Genomic DNA, 15,174 nt, shown 5'->3' with positions numbered 1-15,174 from the left:
AACGAAGTTACGTTCGTTGACGCAAATTCGTTAATTTTCGGTGTATTAGTTGACGACAAGTCCTTCACTAGGTTGCAACGTTTTTGGCGCCAAAAAATATTTTTCTGTTTGTTGTGCGTCATACTTGGCGCCAAATATTTTCATTATTTAAGACCCCATTCCTATTTGCCTCTTGTCTTTTTTCCATGTCAGAGGGCTATGCTGTTTGCATTTTATCCCATTCCTGAAACTGCCATATAAGGAAATTGATAATTTTGCTTTGTATGTTGTTGTTTTTCTCTTACCTTTGCAAGATGTCTCAATCTGATCCTGTCTCTGAAATCACTGTTGGAACCCTGCTGCCTGATAACAGTTCTACCAAAGCTAAGTGCATTTGTTGTAAACTTGTGGAGGTTATACCTCCAGCTGTGGTTTGTAATAGTTGTCATGATAAACTTTTACATGCAGAAAATGTATCCATCAGTAGTAGTTCATTGCCTGTTGCTGTCCCCTCAACATCTAATGCACAAGATATACCTGTAAATTTAAAATAATTTATTTCTAATTCTATTCAGAAGGCTTTGTCTGCCATTCCGCCTTCTAATAAACGTAAAAGGTCTTTTAAAACTTCTCATAAAGTTGATGAAATTTCAAATGACCGGCAACATACTGATTTATCCTTCTCTGATGAGGATCTATCTGATTCAGAAGATCCTGCCTCAGATATTGACACTGACAAATCGTCTTATTTATTTAAAATGGAGTATATTCATTCTTTGTTAAAAGAAGTGTTGATTACATTAGATATGGAGGAAACTAGTCCTCTTGATATTAAAACTAGTAAACGTTTAAATTCTGTTTATAAACCTCCTGTGGTTATTCCAGAGGTTTTTCCAGTTCCTGATGCTATTTTTTATATGATTTCTAAAGAATGGAATAGGCCTGGTACTTATTTTATTCCTTCTACAAGGTTTAAAAAAATTGTATCCTTTGCCAGCAGTTAGATTGGAGTTTTGGGAAAAGATCCCCAAAGTTGATGGGCCTATCTCTACCCTTGCTAAACGTACTACTTTTCCTACGGAAGATAGTACTTCTTTTAAAGATCCTTTAGATAGGAAACTTGAATCTTATCTAAGGAAAACATATTTATATTCAGGTCATCTAATTAGGTCTGCAATTTCTTTGGCTGATGTTGCAGCTGCTTCAACTTTTTGGTTGGAAACTTTAGCGCAACAAGTATTGGATCATGATCTGTCTAGCATTGTTAAGTTGATTCAACATGCTAATAATTTCATTTGTGATGCCCTTTTTTGATATAATCAAAATTGATGTTAAATCTATGTCTTTAGCTATTTTAGCTAGAAGAGCTTTGTGGCTCAAATCTTGGAATGCTGATATGACTTCTAAGTCCAGATTGCTATCTCTTTCTTTCCAAGGTAATAAATTATTTGGTTCTCAGTTGGATTCAATAATTTCAACTGTCACTGGGGGGAAGGGAGTTTTTTTGCCTCAGGATAAAAGACCTAAGGGTAAATCTAAAGCTTCTAACCATTTTCGTTCCATTCAACAAAATAAGGAACAGAAACCTAATCCTTCCCCCAAGGAATCTGTTTCCAATTGGAAGCCTTCTTCAAATTGGAATAAATCCAAAATCATTGGCTTCAGAGTATTTTCTCTCAGGGGTACAGAATAGTATTCAGAGTAAGACCACCTGTGAGAAGATTTTTTCTCTCATGCATTCCAGCAAACCCAGTAAAGGCTCAGGCTTTCCTGAAGTGTGTTTCAGACCTGGAGTTATCAGGGGTAATCATGCCAGTTCCGTTTCAGGAACAGGGTCTGGGGTTTTATTCAAATCTATTCATTGTCCCAAAGAAAGAAAATTTATTCAGACCAGTTCTGGATCTAAATATTTTGAATCGATATGTAAGAGTACAAACTTTCAAAATGACTATAAGGACTATTCTGCCTTTTGTTCAGCAAGGGCATTATATGTCCACAGTAGACTTACAGGATGCATATCTTCATATTCCGATTCATCCGGATCACTATCAGTTCCTGAGATTCTCTTTTCTAGACAAGCATTACCAATTTGTTACTCTTCCTTTTGGCCTAGCAACAGCTCCAAGAATCTTTTCAAAGGTTCTCGGTGCCCTACTCTCTGTAATCAGAGAGCGGGGTATTGCGATATTTCCTTATTTGGACGATATCTTGGTACTCGCTCAGTCTTTACGTTCTGCAGAATTTCACACAAATCAACTAGTGTTGTTTCTTCGAAGACATGGTTGGAGGATCAATTTACCAAAAAGTTTTTTGATTCCTCAGACAAAGGTAACCTTTTTAGGTTTCCAGATAGATTCAGTGTCCAAGACTTTGTCTCTAACAGACAAGAGACATTTGAAATTGGTTGCAGCCTGTCGGAATCTTCAGTCTCAGTCATTCCCTTCAGTAGCTATGTGCATGGAAGTTTTAGGTCTCATGACTGCAGCATCGGACGCGATCCCCTTTGCTCGTTTTCATATAAGACCTCTCCAGCTTTGTATGCTGAACCAATGGTGCAGGGATTATAAAAGGATATCATAATTAATATTCTTAAATCCCAATGTTCGACTTTCTCTGACTTGGTGGTTAGATCACCATCATATAAATCTAGGGGCCTCTTACGTTCATCCAACCTGGACTGTGATCACAACAGATGCGAGTCTTTCAGGTTGGGGAGCTGTTTGGGGATCTCTGACAGCACAAGGGGTTTGGAAATCTAAAGAGGCGAGATTACCAATCAATATTTTGGAACTCCGTTTGATTCTCAGGGCTCTTCAGTTTTGGCCTCTGTTGAAGAGAGAACTGTTCATTTGTTTTCAGACAGACAATATCACAACTGTGGCATATGTCAATCATCGGGGTGGGACTCACATTCCTCAAGCTATGAAAGAAGTATCTCAGAGACTTGTTTGGGCGAAATCCAGCTCCTGTCTTATTTCTGCGGTTCATATCCCAGGTATAGACAATTGGGAAGCGGATTATCTCAGTCGTCAGACTTTACATCTGGGAGAATGGTCTCTCCACCCAGATGTGTTTTCTCAAATTGTTCAGATGTGGGGGCTGTTTCAGTTTGATTTTTTTTCTTTTGATTTAATTTTTTTCCTCACATTTATGAAAATTAACTTATATTTTGGGTTGTGGATTAATTTTTTCAGCGGAAAATGGCTGTTTTTATTTTTATCCCTCCCTGTCTAGTGACTCTTGCGTGAAGTTCCACATCTTGGGTATTACTATCCCATACGTCACTAGCTCATGGACTCTTGCCAATTACATGAAAGAAAACTTAATTTTTTTATTGGCAAGAGTCCATGAGGCCCATCCCCTTTTTATGGTGGTTATGATTTTTTTGTATAAAGCACAATTATTTCCAAATTCCTTTGTTGATGCTTTTTACTCCTTTATCACCCCACTTCTTGGCTATTCGTTAAACTGAATTGTGGGTGTGGTGAGTGGTGTATTTATAGTCATTTTGAGGTATGGGAAACTTTGCCCCTCCTGGTAGGATTGTATGTCCCATACGTCACTAGCTCATGGACTCTTGCCAATATGAAAGAAATTAATTTATCAGGTAAGTTCTTATTTTGCTTTCTTGGTATTCTTTGTTGAAAGCTAAACCAAGGTAAGCTCATATGTTAATTTCTAAGACATTGAAGGCCGCCTCTTGTCTCAGTGCGTTTTGACAGTTTTTTACACCTAGACAGCACTAGTTCATGCATTGCATATAAACAACATTGTGCTCACTCTCGTGGAGTTACTCCTGGGTCAGTAGTGATTAGTTAAAATGCAAGTCTGTCAAAAGAATTGAATTAAGGGGGCAGTCTGCAGAGGCTTAGATATAAGTTAATCACAGAGGTAAAAAGTATATTAATATAACTGTGCTGGTTATGCAAAACTGGGTAATGGGTAATAAAGCGAGTATCTATATTTTAAACAGAAGAAACATTCTGGAGTAGACTGTCTCTTTAATACAGTTTTTTTTTAGCTTACTGTATTTCTTTCTAATGACACAGTGAATCCACGGATCATCATCAATTACTGTTGGGAATATCACTCCTGGCCAGCAGGAGGAGGCAAAGAGCACCACAGCAAAGCTGATAAATATCACTTCCTATGCACAATCCCCCAGTCATTCTCTTTGCCTCTAGTTCATGGAGGTGAAGTAATTAGGTGTCTGATAAAGTTTCTTCTATCAAGATTTTTTTTGTTTTGAAGACAGGGAAAGCTTGCTCTGGTCTTCCCTGTCAAACTGGGTTTAGCTGTGCTCCACGTTAGTCTCTTCAGTAGGGCAGTGGTGGCTTTAAAGCAGTTAGGATCTTGTAAGGTGGGCCTGCATAAGTTTACTCTGTCTTGCCTTGTTTCACAGGTCTCTGTGAGGAGCGGCATCCTCTCAAGCCAGTTGAGCTGTTGTCCTGCCAGACGGCTAGATGCAGGTAAGTGCTCGGTCTTCTATTGTTTGGGGACTTGCACTTTTAAAGAAATGACTGCATTTTTCTGGGACATTTTATATCCTTGGGAAGGCAGGACCCAGGCACTGGTGACTAGGGGTTAATTATACCCTGATTAGTTGAGTTTATTAAGTGTTTATAAGGATTTCTGGAGAATCTATACGGTATACTCTTGTTAGCTTTTGTTTCTAGATAGCTAACTGTTTAGTCTGTTATGGTTTTATGGCGAGAAACCTGCTGATATGTGGGTTACAAATAGTGTTAGCGTGCACTTTAGTGAATGTATTGAGCAACGCTTTTTATGGGCTTCAGGACTTCTTCAATATGTTGTAGCCGGCTTATGGTCCATAAGTACATTTTTGGTTTTTTTGGACAGTAACACTCTGTGCCTTTTTTTTTCCTGGTATGCCGGTTAACAGAAAGGGTCGGTTGATGAAGCGCGGGGTAAGGCACGCTTCATTTTCCATCTAAAGGGGAGGAGAGTCCATGGGGGGCTTATACATGATATTGTTTATTGTGTAATTGCTGCGTTATGTGCGAGATGATGCTCTGGCAATGTGTGGAATTTTCAGGTTACTTGCGGGAATCTTGCGTGGCCATTTTTGGCGCGTTTTTACCTAGTGCAGGGGTGGTCCTGACAGGCATTACATTTGACTGGGTGTGTCTATCTATCCTTCTCTGTTGACCTGTGGTGCAGGAGACATAGCGGTTTCTGTTGTCTGCGTCTTAGGAGGTGGCGAGTGCCCCGGCCATTGGTGGTATAAAGTCACTTTGTAAATTAAGTAGTCTCTCCAAAAGCGCAAGCGATGGATGACTCTGACGTGTTAGAGGACTCTCCCTCCTTAACAAAGTCTCATTCCTGTGTTTATTGTGAGGAGGTTCTGGTAGATCAGCCTGCTGAACTATGTTCCACATGCCTTGATAAAGTTACCACATCTAAATGTAAATGGATGTCTAGTACTACTGAGCCGTCCACCTCTGAGGCTTCTTCGTCCCGGGAGGTGCATTCCCTACATTCATCTCCGATTGCACATGCAGTGCCCCGGGGTCCAACCGTTACTCCTTCAGGAGAGATTTGTTGGCCATCAGACTTTGCGGACCAACTGGAATCAGCGGTTTCGAAAGTGATTCATGCCTTACCACGTTCTGCTAAGCCCAAGCATAGGGTTCATCATAGTGGCCCAGCCCAGGGTTTGTCCATGCTGACGGAAGATCCAGAGGCTCTATACAATGATGAGGCCCTCTCCGACTCTTCGGAGGAGGCCCTTTCTGGGTTGGAGTCTGTGTCATCTAAACCTCTGGCGGCGGAGAAGCCTAGTTATAGGTTTAGCATGGAGAATTTGCGCTTTCTGCTATGGCAGGTGCTTGCTACTCACAAGGTTCTGGAACCTAAGATACCGGAGGAACCTGCGATTCCTAAGCTTGACAAGGTATACGAGGACAGGGTAGTACCTCAGTCTTTCCCGGTTCCCATTAAGATGGCAAATATTATGAAGAATGAATGGGAGCTATTGGGTTCATCCTTTTCCCCTTCTTCTTCTTTTAAAAACTGTTCCCCGTTCCGGACTCTCAGCTTGAGCTGTGGGGGACCATACCTAAGGTGGATGGGGCTATCTCTTTACGCTCGCGAAGCGGCCGACTATTCCCCTCGAGGATAGTTCGTCGTTTAAAGAGCCCATGGATAAAAAGCTGGAAAACATGTTGAGAAGAATGTTTCAGCACACAGGGTTTGTTTTTCAGCCAGCAGCGGCTGTTGCAGCGGTCGCTGGAGCTGCGACATATTAGTGTAAATCCCTGTCTGAAATGGTCAAGGGGGAAACTTCCATTGACGAGATACAGGAGAAGATTAATCCCTGAACTCAATATCTCTTAGGATGATGCAGTTCAGGCAATAATACAGCTTCTATTCCCTTGTCCCAAGCTTTGTTGACGTCACATGCAGTGCCCTGCAGTTCCTCTCAATCTCCAGGAGGAGTGTATTTGCCTGCAGATTTGCAGCGCAGCTATCCTCTGTGGTAGCTGTGGCTGATCTGTTTTTCCTATGCTTCAGGGAAAATGCAAGAGGACATTTGCTATACTCAGATTGAAGGTCTCTGCTCTGCACAGGTTGTTTTTCTTCCTAATTTTTAATGAGGAGAATTCGCCGGTAGTTCTGTGTGTGAACTCTCAGATTCGGACAGTATAATTTTTTCATCTGATCTGAAGTGGTTTTCTTCTGATGTATGCTTGCACACCTCGTGTACTGTTAAAGGAGGTTTTGGCTATATGGACAATATCGATTACTCTATCGCTGTCAACCTTTGAAGGATTTTTTCTTTTGTGAACCTGCTCATTTTAACGTGCTTTGGATTTTACAGGAATGGGAGAGGCTAGAGATGCCTATTCTCCCTGTATGCCGTCCTTGAAACTTTGATCCTTTGGAAGGCAGTTGGTTTCTTATGGATCCTTGGATAAGCAGCTGGAGGCTAAATTGCTTATCTAGAGCATTGACTTGTTTTTTATAGACTTGCGATGCTTGCCGCGGGGATATTGTGGCTTCCTAATGGCAGGATAAATGGCCTAAGCAATATCCAAAAAGAGCAGGTAGCATAGTCTAGCACACAGGCCACTGCAAGCCACGAAGTGTAACCACCACACCCTCAGGTAAATCATGAAAGATCAAAAACAAAGTGGCAGCATAAAGTGGAACAAAGAAGGTTTATTCAGCACATAAAATCTGCTACGTTTCGGGAATTTCTTGATTGCATGATTAAGGGAAGAAATTACCGAAACATAACGGATTTTATGTGCTGAATAAACCTTCTTTGTTCCACTTTATGCTGCCACTTTGTTTTTGATCTTTCAGGATAAAGGGCCTCCCTGTAGCTTAGTAGTACAGCCCAGGCTAAGTTCTGCTGTTGCAGGGTTAATATTTTTATTTTCCCACAAATTCACGCTTCTGGTGTTTCCTTTTCAAGGAGGCGACCTTGTTTGGTCTTGATCTGACAGTATTTAATTGACTTGTAGGTGGTAAGATGTTTTTACTACTCATCAAGAGAGTAGAACTATAGGAAAGTTTTCAGTTTCCTTATCCTGTGTCAGTCATACCTTTGAAATCCAATCTTGATTTCTTCCCAGGAGCAGATTCTCCTTTTGAATTTTTACAATTCCAATTGATGACATCTCTCTCTGGCAGTGATAGTTCTAGTCCCTGTCTGAGAACGGGAGCTAGGTGGTTTCTTCAAGCTTCTCAGGTTCTGACCTTCAAGTAGTATCCATTTTTTGGTTCAAGAGGGCCTGTTTATATCGAACATAGACCTGAAGGTTGTGTACTTTTTATTCACAGGATTTGGCATCTTCTCAAGTTTGCTACCTTAAAGGCTGAAGGTCTTGAGTTCAAATCTAGTGGTGGCTTTGTGTTCCTCTTAGTGAGTTCCCTCTATCTGAGGGGGGTCTAATAGCATCGACTAAATCATGTTTTGCAGGCTACGGACTTTGTCTTCAAGTCCTAGAAGGACTTCTAGCTCCTGGGGTAGTACATACCTTCTGGACATCATAAGGCTCAGGTGTCACTCATTCTTCAAGCAGTTTCTCTTTGAGAACTCAAAGCTTCTTTCCCATAGTGGGGAAATGAATCTGAAGGAGAGTTCCCTTTTTCCTTCTACAAGACCTTATTAGGTTCTAGGTCTAGAGGAATCTTCTGACAGAGGACAGACTGTCAAGGGTTTATTTGTTTCCTATATCTGCAGTTCCCTATCCGGCCAACAACTAGTTTTTTGTTGTCCGGTAAATCGATAGATATTTTGCATCGAGGAAGTTGGTGCTACTGTTGACTTGACTTTTCCTTTCAGTGTTTTCAATGTATAACTGTTTTTCCATAAATTGGAAGAACAGTTGAATCTGTCTCGGAGAATAGATCTAGGTCACTCGACAAGAGTCTCTACCCCGTAGTGTTTTCTCAAGATGTTTCAGGGCGCGTGCCTCGAGAGATATTCCTGGGTGTTGTGTCCACGGACTCCAACCAGCTGGACTGGGAATCGGTCTGGGCCCTGTTTAGGGCAGGGTTTTTGGACTCAAAAGTGTCTGTTCTCCTCTTGGAGATGGGAGCGTTTTTCAATGCTCTGATGTCTTGTCCTCAGTGGTCCTTTATACAACAAAAAGGAAATTTCTGAAAAGAATAATAATAATTCACAGTCATAAATTATTCTCTGTCAGCAATCTAAGGTCTGTGAGTCTGTTTCTGCGCAGCGTCTCATAAGACTATTGCCAAGAGCTCTTGATAAAAGAAAAAAAAAATCTCATCACATTCCTTCACATTCAAGCAACAGACTAAGCGTTTTACCTTGAGCAAATCCCATATTCACTTCATACTTGTATACACAGGACAGCACAATACAATACAATACAATACACACAAATAAACTTTTATCAGTGAGTACTCCGCTCCAGTGATATCCATGTCTGTCTATATATAATACGGTGCAAGACTTTAACTTGCAGAAGGAATTTAACCCTTTAAATGCCATGCAAGACTTTAACTTGCAAAGGAACTATTACAATGCAATACTCTAACTTGCAGAGGCACTATTAACCCTTTCAATACAGTGCAAGACTCAAACTTGCCTGTGGTAAGACTCAAACTCACGTTTTATACATTACTAATACAGTGCAAGATTCAAACTTGCCTGTGGTGAGACTCAAACTCACGTTTTATACATTATTAAACTGGACAGACCTTGGGCCTAAATTCACAGAGGGAAGCAAGAGATTTAAACACTTCTTCTTACTTACCCAGTGTGAATCCCATCTTCTGACACCAGAACTGTTATGATGTCTCGATGCGCCAGGGTACCACTTAATAATCTTCATAATAACAATCAGTATTCTACACTATCACTGGAATTGAGTATTTCACTTATAAGGCCTTGGAAAGCAACTCAGACATACACACGACAAGGTTTCAAGCTGCTCTGGTTTATTCTTAAATTAAAAGTGGCGCTAAAAAAGCTTTAAGTATTAAAAACTATGGGCAGATTAGACTCAAATGGTCTGAAGTTGAGGGATTATAGTGTGACTTGGACGTCACTTGAAGGCACAATGGGGTGTTAATAGCGATTAATATTCTAATAGTTCTCAAATAAACCACAATAAGGGGTATATAGAAGTATTCACTGATAAATATTTCTCAAATAAATCACAATAAGGAGTATATAAAAAAAAATTAACATAAAAATAAACAATTGATGAATCATTTAATTGATGAGTTATTAAAATAGCAATTGATGAATTATTGAAATAGCAACAAATTCATGCGTATATAAAATAGCTTATATTAGTAATACATAAAAAAAAATTTGTATGAAAATAGACAATCAATAGAGTAATTGTATAGCAACAAATTCATAAATGGAATAGAGTGCACAATTCATATATGAAGAGAGAGCCCAGATTTTATAGGAATCTTAATTGACATATAACATATCCTTTTTTAATTCCACAAATTATTCCAATAAGTCACTGTAAACAATATTCTATTAAAATCAATAGGCGTATAAAGTTATCATTGGCTGTGCCTATAATGCAACATCTAAAAGTAGCAGTCTTGTGTGCGGCAATGAACAATAATTTCAGGATATCCCTTTTAAATTGTGTTGCGGTGATAGAGTAAAATAGTAGTGGCCAGCCACTATTAAAACTTTAAAGTTCCCGCTGTAGAACAGTTGAAGCACAATTAGTGAAAACAAAACCCACTTGACAGATCTATACCTTAAGGTGGATAATATATGTTGCCTGCTATGCAGGTGATCTCACCCTTCAGCGTCCACGGTTAGAATCTGACAGGCTTCTGGTGTCTGTGCTCTATGATGAAGGCAGTTACTGGTGCCGTTTTTTTTCAGACTTGCGCAAGTCACCGTCGGAAACCGGTGTAATTCTCCTATGCAATTCTCCTGCTCTTAGTACTTAAATGTACGCAGGAAGCGGTCGGGTAATCAAAAGCAACTTGCAAACCTCCCGGTTTGATGAGGAATCTTCTTTATGTCGTTGGGAACAAAGGAAAAAATATTTTTTCAAGATTTTTTTATATACTCCTTATTGTGATTTATTTGAGAAATATTTATCAGTGAATACTTCTATATACCCCTTATTGTGGTTTATTTGAGAACTATTAGAATATTAATCACTATTAACACCCCATTGTGCCTTTAAGTGATGTCCAAGTCACACTATAATCCCTCAACTTCAGACCCTTTGAGTCTAATCCGCCCATAGTTTTTAATACTTAAAGCTTTTTTAGCGCCACTTTTAATTTATTTATTGTATCTATCTACTTGTAACCAGGAGGAGGTTATTATAAAAGAGGCCTAAGTATTTTTAGTCCAGCCCTAAACACTTATTACTTATACTGGTTTATTCTTAGCAGGGCTAGGTTTACAAATCACATACATGTAACAACACAGAGGATCTTTATACACGCCCCCCTATTACAAGATAGTTAATACAACTTAAAGGACCAGTCAACACATTAGATTTGCATAATCAACAAATGCAAGATAACAAGACAATGCAATAGCAATTAGTTTGAACTTCAAATGAGTAGTAGATTTTTTTATAACAAATTTCAAAGTTATGTATATTTCCACTCCCCTTGTACCATGTGATAGCAATCAGCCAATCACAAATGCATATACGTATAGTCTGTGAATTCTTGCACATGCTGAGTAGGAGCTGGTGACTCAAAAATTGTAAATATAAAAGACTGTGCACATTTTTTTTAATGGAAGTAAATTGGAAAGTTGTTTAAAATTACATGCTGTATCTGAATCATGAAAATTTAATTTAACCTGAGTGTCCCTTTAACAGCCAGAAAATCCTTTGTATAAGACTGAAGACATTCATCCTAGAGAAACAAGATAACAATGAATGTAAAAATGCTCTTAGTTGCATGGTTACCTTAGTAACGAGATGAGGATGTTATTACCCAAAGAACAGATGTCATTTAACAAAATACAGACAAAAAAACAACAGTTCAATATCAGTACAACAGTTCATTATTTGATCATCAATGGCTTCTTAGATACAAAATGGCAGCCCTATGGTTATATATTCTTACAATGTCCCTTTAACAATTCTTTATGACTCTAGCCAATCATCTTTTTCGAAAAGCTCTCTGCTTCGGCCACCAACAGAGTAAACTTTCCATCCATCTGAACAAAAGCTTGTAACATGCTCCAATATCAATGCTTTGTGCTTGTGTTTCTTATAGTTTTATTAAGCGCTTATCTTTCCATGGAAATGCAATTAATCTCTCCATATCTGTGTGAAGACAAAAAGCACAGCTCTGTTTTAAATAATGGGCCCATGACTAAATTTGCTATTATGAACTTTGTCTCTGCTTCCTTAATATTTTTTTACTGTGCTATTTCCTGAGCATTTCTGTGTGATTGCAGTAACAAATGTCATGATAGTATTGTTTCTTGAGGAAGGTCGTCTTGTAATCAGAAGGAGGATATGGCTGTATCAGCTAGTCATGCCCTTTAATATGATGCATTTGTGTTTTTTTCCCTTTGCAACATGCACATATCCGTAAACACAGCAGCCAATTAACTGCTGCATTCACACACATATGGCTGTATGCAAGTTGATTGGCTGCTATGCATGGTGCTGTAGACCTCAAGGGAAGCCAAATTCTATTTTTGCCTAATGGAAGTTCTTGAAAGATCACATATAGTTCACACTAGCAGTAAGCGTTGCAAGTTGTATTCCATAAAAATAATGGTGGAAGTAAAATGTTTTTTATTTTAAAAAGCTAGATAATCCCTTTATTACCCATTCTCCAGTTTTGCATAACCAACACTGTTATATTAATACACTTTTTACCTCTGTGATTACCTTGTATCTAAGCCTCTGCAGACTACTCCCTTATCTCAGTTCTTTTAACAGACTTGCATTTTAGCCAATCAGTGCTGACTCATAAATAACTACATGGAAGTGAGCACAATGTTATTTATATGACACACATAAACTAGTACTGCCTAGCTGTGAAAAACTGTCAAAATGCACTAAGATAAGAGGCGGCCTTCAAGGGCTTAGTAATTAGCATATGAACCTACCTAGGTTTAGCTTTCAACAAAGAATACCAAGAGAACAAAACAAATTTGATGATAAAAGTACATTGGAAAGTTGTTTAAAATTGCATGCCCTATCTTAATCAGTTTAATTGTTATTAGACTGTCATTTTGAGTTTAAGGTGAGATCCCTGATTATAAAGCCCCTGTCGGGACACAAAACATCTCAAAAAGGACACCACTTCGGCGTAGCCCTCTTTAAACCAGATTTAACATCAGACCTCAGATTAAACAATTGGCCTTGCAGTGTCTTTATCAGCTACATACCCATAGCATACCCCAGAGCAGCAATAAAGTCATAATCCCCTTGTATATAACATACCCTCATCACACATCAGATTCTCTATAAAACCTTATGCCTACATCACACCACAGATCAGGCTTCATGTCCCTACCACATCTGTACATGCTACCGTCTGAAGCTTCAGTTCTTACTGTGCTTTGTCTCTCAAACTCAATGTTTGAGACCTTTATGTGTAGGAGGAATCAGTCAAGGAGACTAATGAGCCTACTGGGCACATTGCCTTAGATGTGGGACCAGTTGCAGGATGCTTCTCTGGCATTGCATATAAATGACTGAAAGTCGACCCAACAAATTCAAAGTTGAAAAAGGAGGGTAGAGGCTGCTCTGCTGTATCGCTATTACCCTGCCACCGTTCTTTCTATTCTTCCTGCAAAGAAACAATGGTTAAACAATCTTTGCTGAAATCCTAGGCTGACATGCAGAGGAAGCCGGTTCATCCATTAGTCCAGCAGGTACTACGTGTCACCAAATCGCATCATTTTAGCGGTTACAGACACAGATCTATAAACTGCTAAACCTACAAGGTCATGTTCACTGTAGACTCTGTTTTAATGACCGCATTGACATCAAAGTGTTTGTACGTGTTATGATATATTAAGCCTTCACTTGGGGATTGTTACATTCCCACTCTGTATATACAATCGTATGTGGATGAAATATCTAGGGAAGATTTTCTCACAGTGAGTACTCTGAAGCCATCTTCCCACCACTACCTACACACAAGCTTAGAACTCTTTACTACATTTATTTGTCTAGGTTGGACTATTTTTGAAGTAATTTATTATAGTTGGCCAACTCTAGGTTTTATTTTAATTCTAATATTAGCTTTTATTTTGATTTACTATTTCTTAGCACAAGCTTTTATTTTTTCAATGTGTATTTAATAAATATTTTTTTTTAATAATTGTTGTAATACTACACATATTTATCTGGCATTAACTTTGGGTTTAAGTCAGGGCTCGACAAATCTAGGAGCCAGGGAGCCTCTATCTCTCTCTCTCTCTCTCTCTCTCTCTCTCTCTCTCTCTATATATATATATATATATATATATATATATATATATATATATATATATATATATATACAAATACTACTGTCTGGCTCATAAATGTATGTCTGGATCCTAAATATTCTTACTGGCTCCTACATTTTAAACAGATTTGTCGACCCCTGGTTTAAGCTGTATTAACTCTCTTTACACCTACTTTTGCTACCACTGCACATTGCCTTAAAGCCAGGCAGAAGTGCGACAAGTGTTGAGCTACATAATACTTGAAATGGCGAGCATCACTCGCCGCCTAATCTCCCCCCATAACAGTGCAAGGATGTAGAAAATGTATGTATTTTTTTCTTTGTTTCTTTGTTTTTTACAGACATTTACATTTCCTCTAAGACTCAAATAAGAATTAATGAAGGGGGCATTTATTTATTTTTATAGATCTAATTTTTTTATAGCACTTTCTGTGACATCACTGGATTTGTGCACTATCTATACTATAATTGTGTTTGTAAGCGTCCATCGTCATCGCTAGTTTCTCACGCATCCTCAAAGGAATGTTGGATGCGCGTGCAGCCACCTGGCAGTGACAGACAGCTTCAGGATCTCCAACTCTCAGCTGTAACATGGTGGATTCTTTCACCACCCTGCCATTTTTTGAATCCACCTGAATGCAGCGTAAGCTGCATCCAGGTGGATTCCTGAAAATGGCAGGGTGGTTCCGTCATTACAATAGAACGCCTTTCCAAAAATGGCAGGGTGGTTCCGTCACCACAAAATACTGCCCTCTGGGCAGGCTTTCCCACTTATTTATATAAAAGAAGAGTTACAAAATAGGTTATTTCTACATCTGTAGCTTAAACAAAAATTAGACTGCCTTTTGGGCAGGCTTATCGACTAGTTTGCAATAGTTTCAAAATAAGATGTTAGATAATGTTAGAGCAGATTGCTCCTTGCCTACCATATCGCTAAATTAATCAGATGCATACAGAAAGAGAAGTGCTCTATGCTAAGTTGCCACCTAGGAGCAGCCTCTTTTAGCCCAAATGTGCTTGTCACAGAGGAGAACTTTCCTGAGGTATATTAATCTATTCACAGTAAAGTCATTCCAGCCCTGAAATACCAGGTAATCCTCCTCTGAACAAGGAACATGGCATCTCCAGACGATCGTTTTGGCCTTACTTAGGCCTCGTCAGTGAGGTGCAGCCATATTCCTCTAATCACATTGGGCAAGGAGTCCACGTCTGGTTTACCCCATCACCCAGGGTCAGAATACAAATACTTACAGAAAGAGAAAATGCAAA

At 39.1% G+C, this 15,174-nt stretch overlaps 1 protein-coding gene across 4 annotated transcripts in view; it reads left to right on the top strand.

The window, feature by feature from the left end:
* The window catches only part of HPCAL1 (hippocalcin like 1), a 564,761-nt gene that overhangs the window by 284,619 nt on the left and 264,968 nt on the right, over positions 1–15,174 (top strand). The window lies entirely within an intron of this gene.

Source organism: Bombina bombina, chromosome 4 (genome assembly GCF_027579735.1).
Source record: "Bombina bombina isolate aBomBom1 chromosome 4, aBomBom1.pri, whole genome shotgun sequence".
In the NCBI taxonomy this organism is placed as follows: Eukaryota; Metazoa; Chordata; class Amphibia; order Anura; family Bombinatoridae; genus Bombina; species Bombina bombina.
The sequence above is the reverse complement of the archived record's forward strand: the minus strand, read 5'-3'. Positions and strand labels throughout refer to the sequence as shown.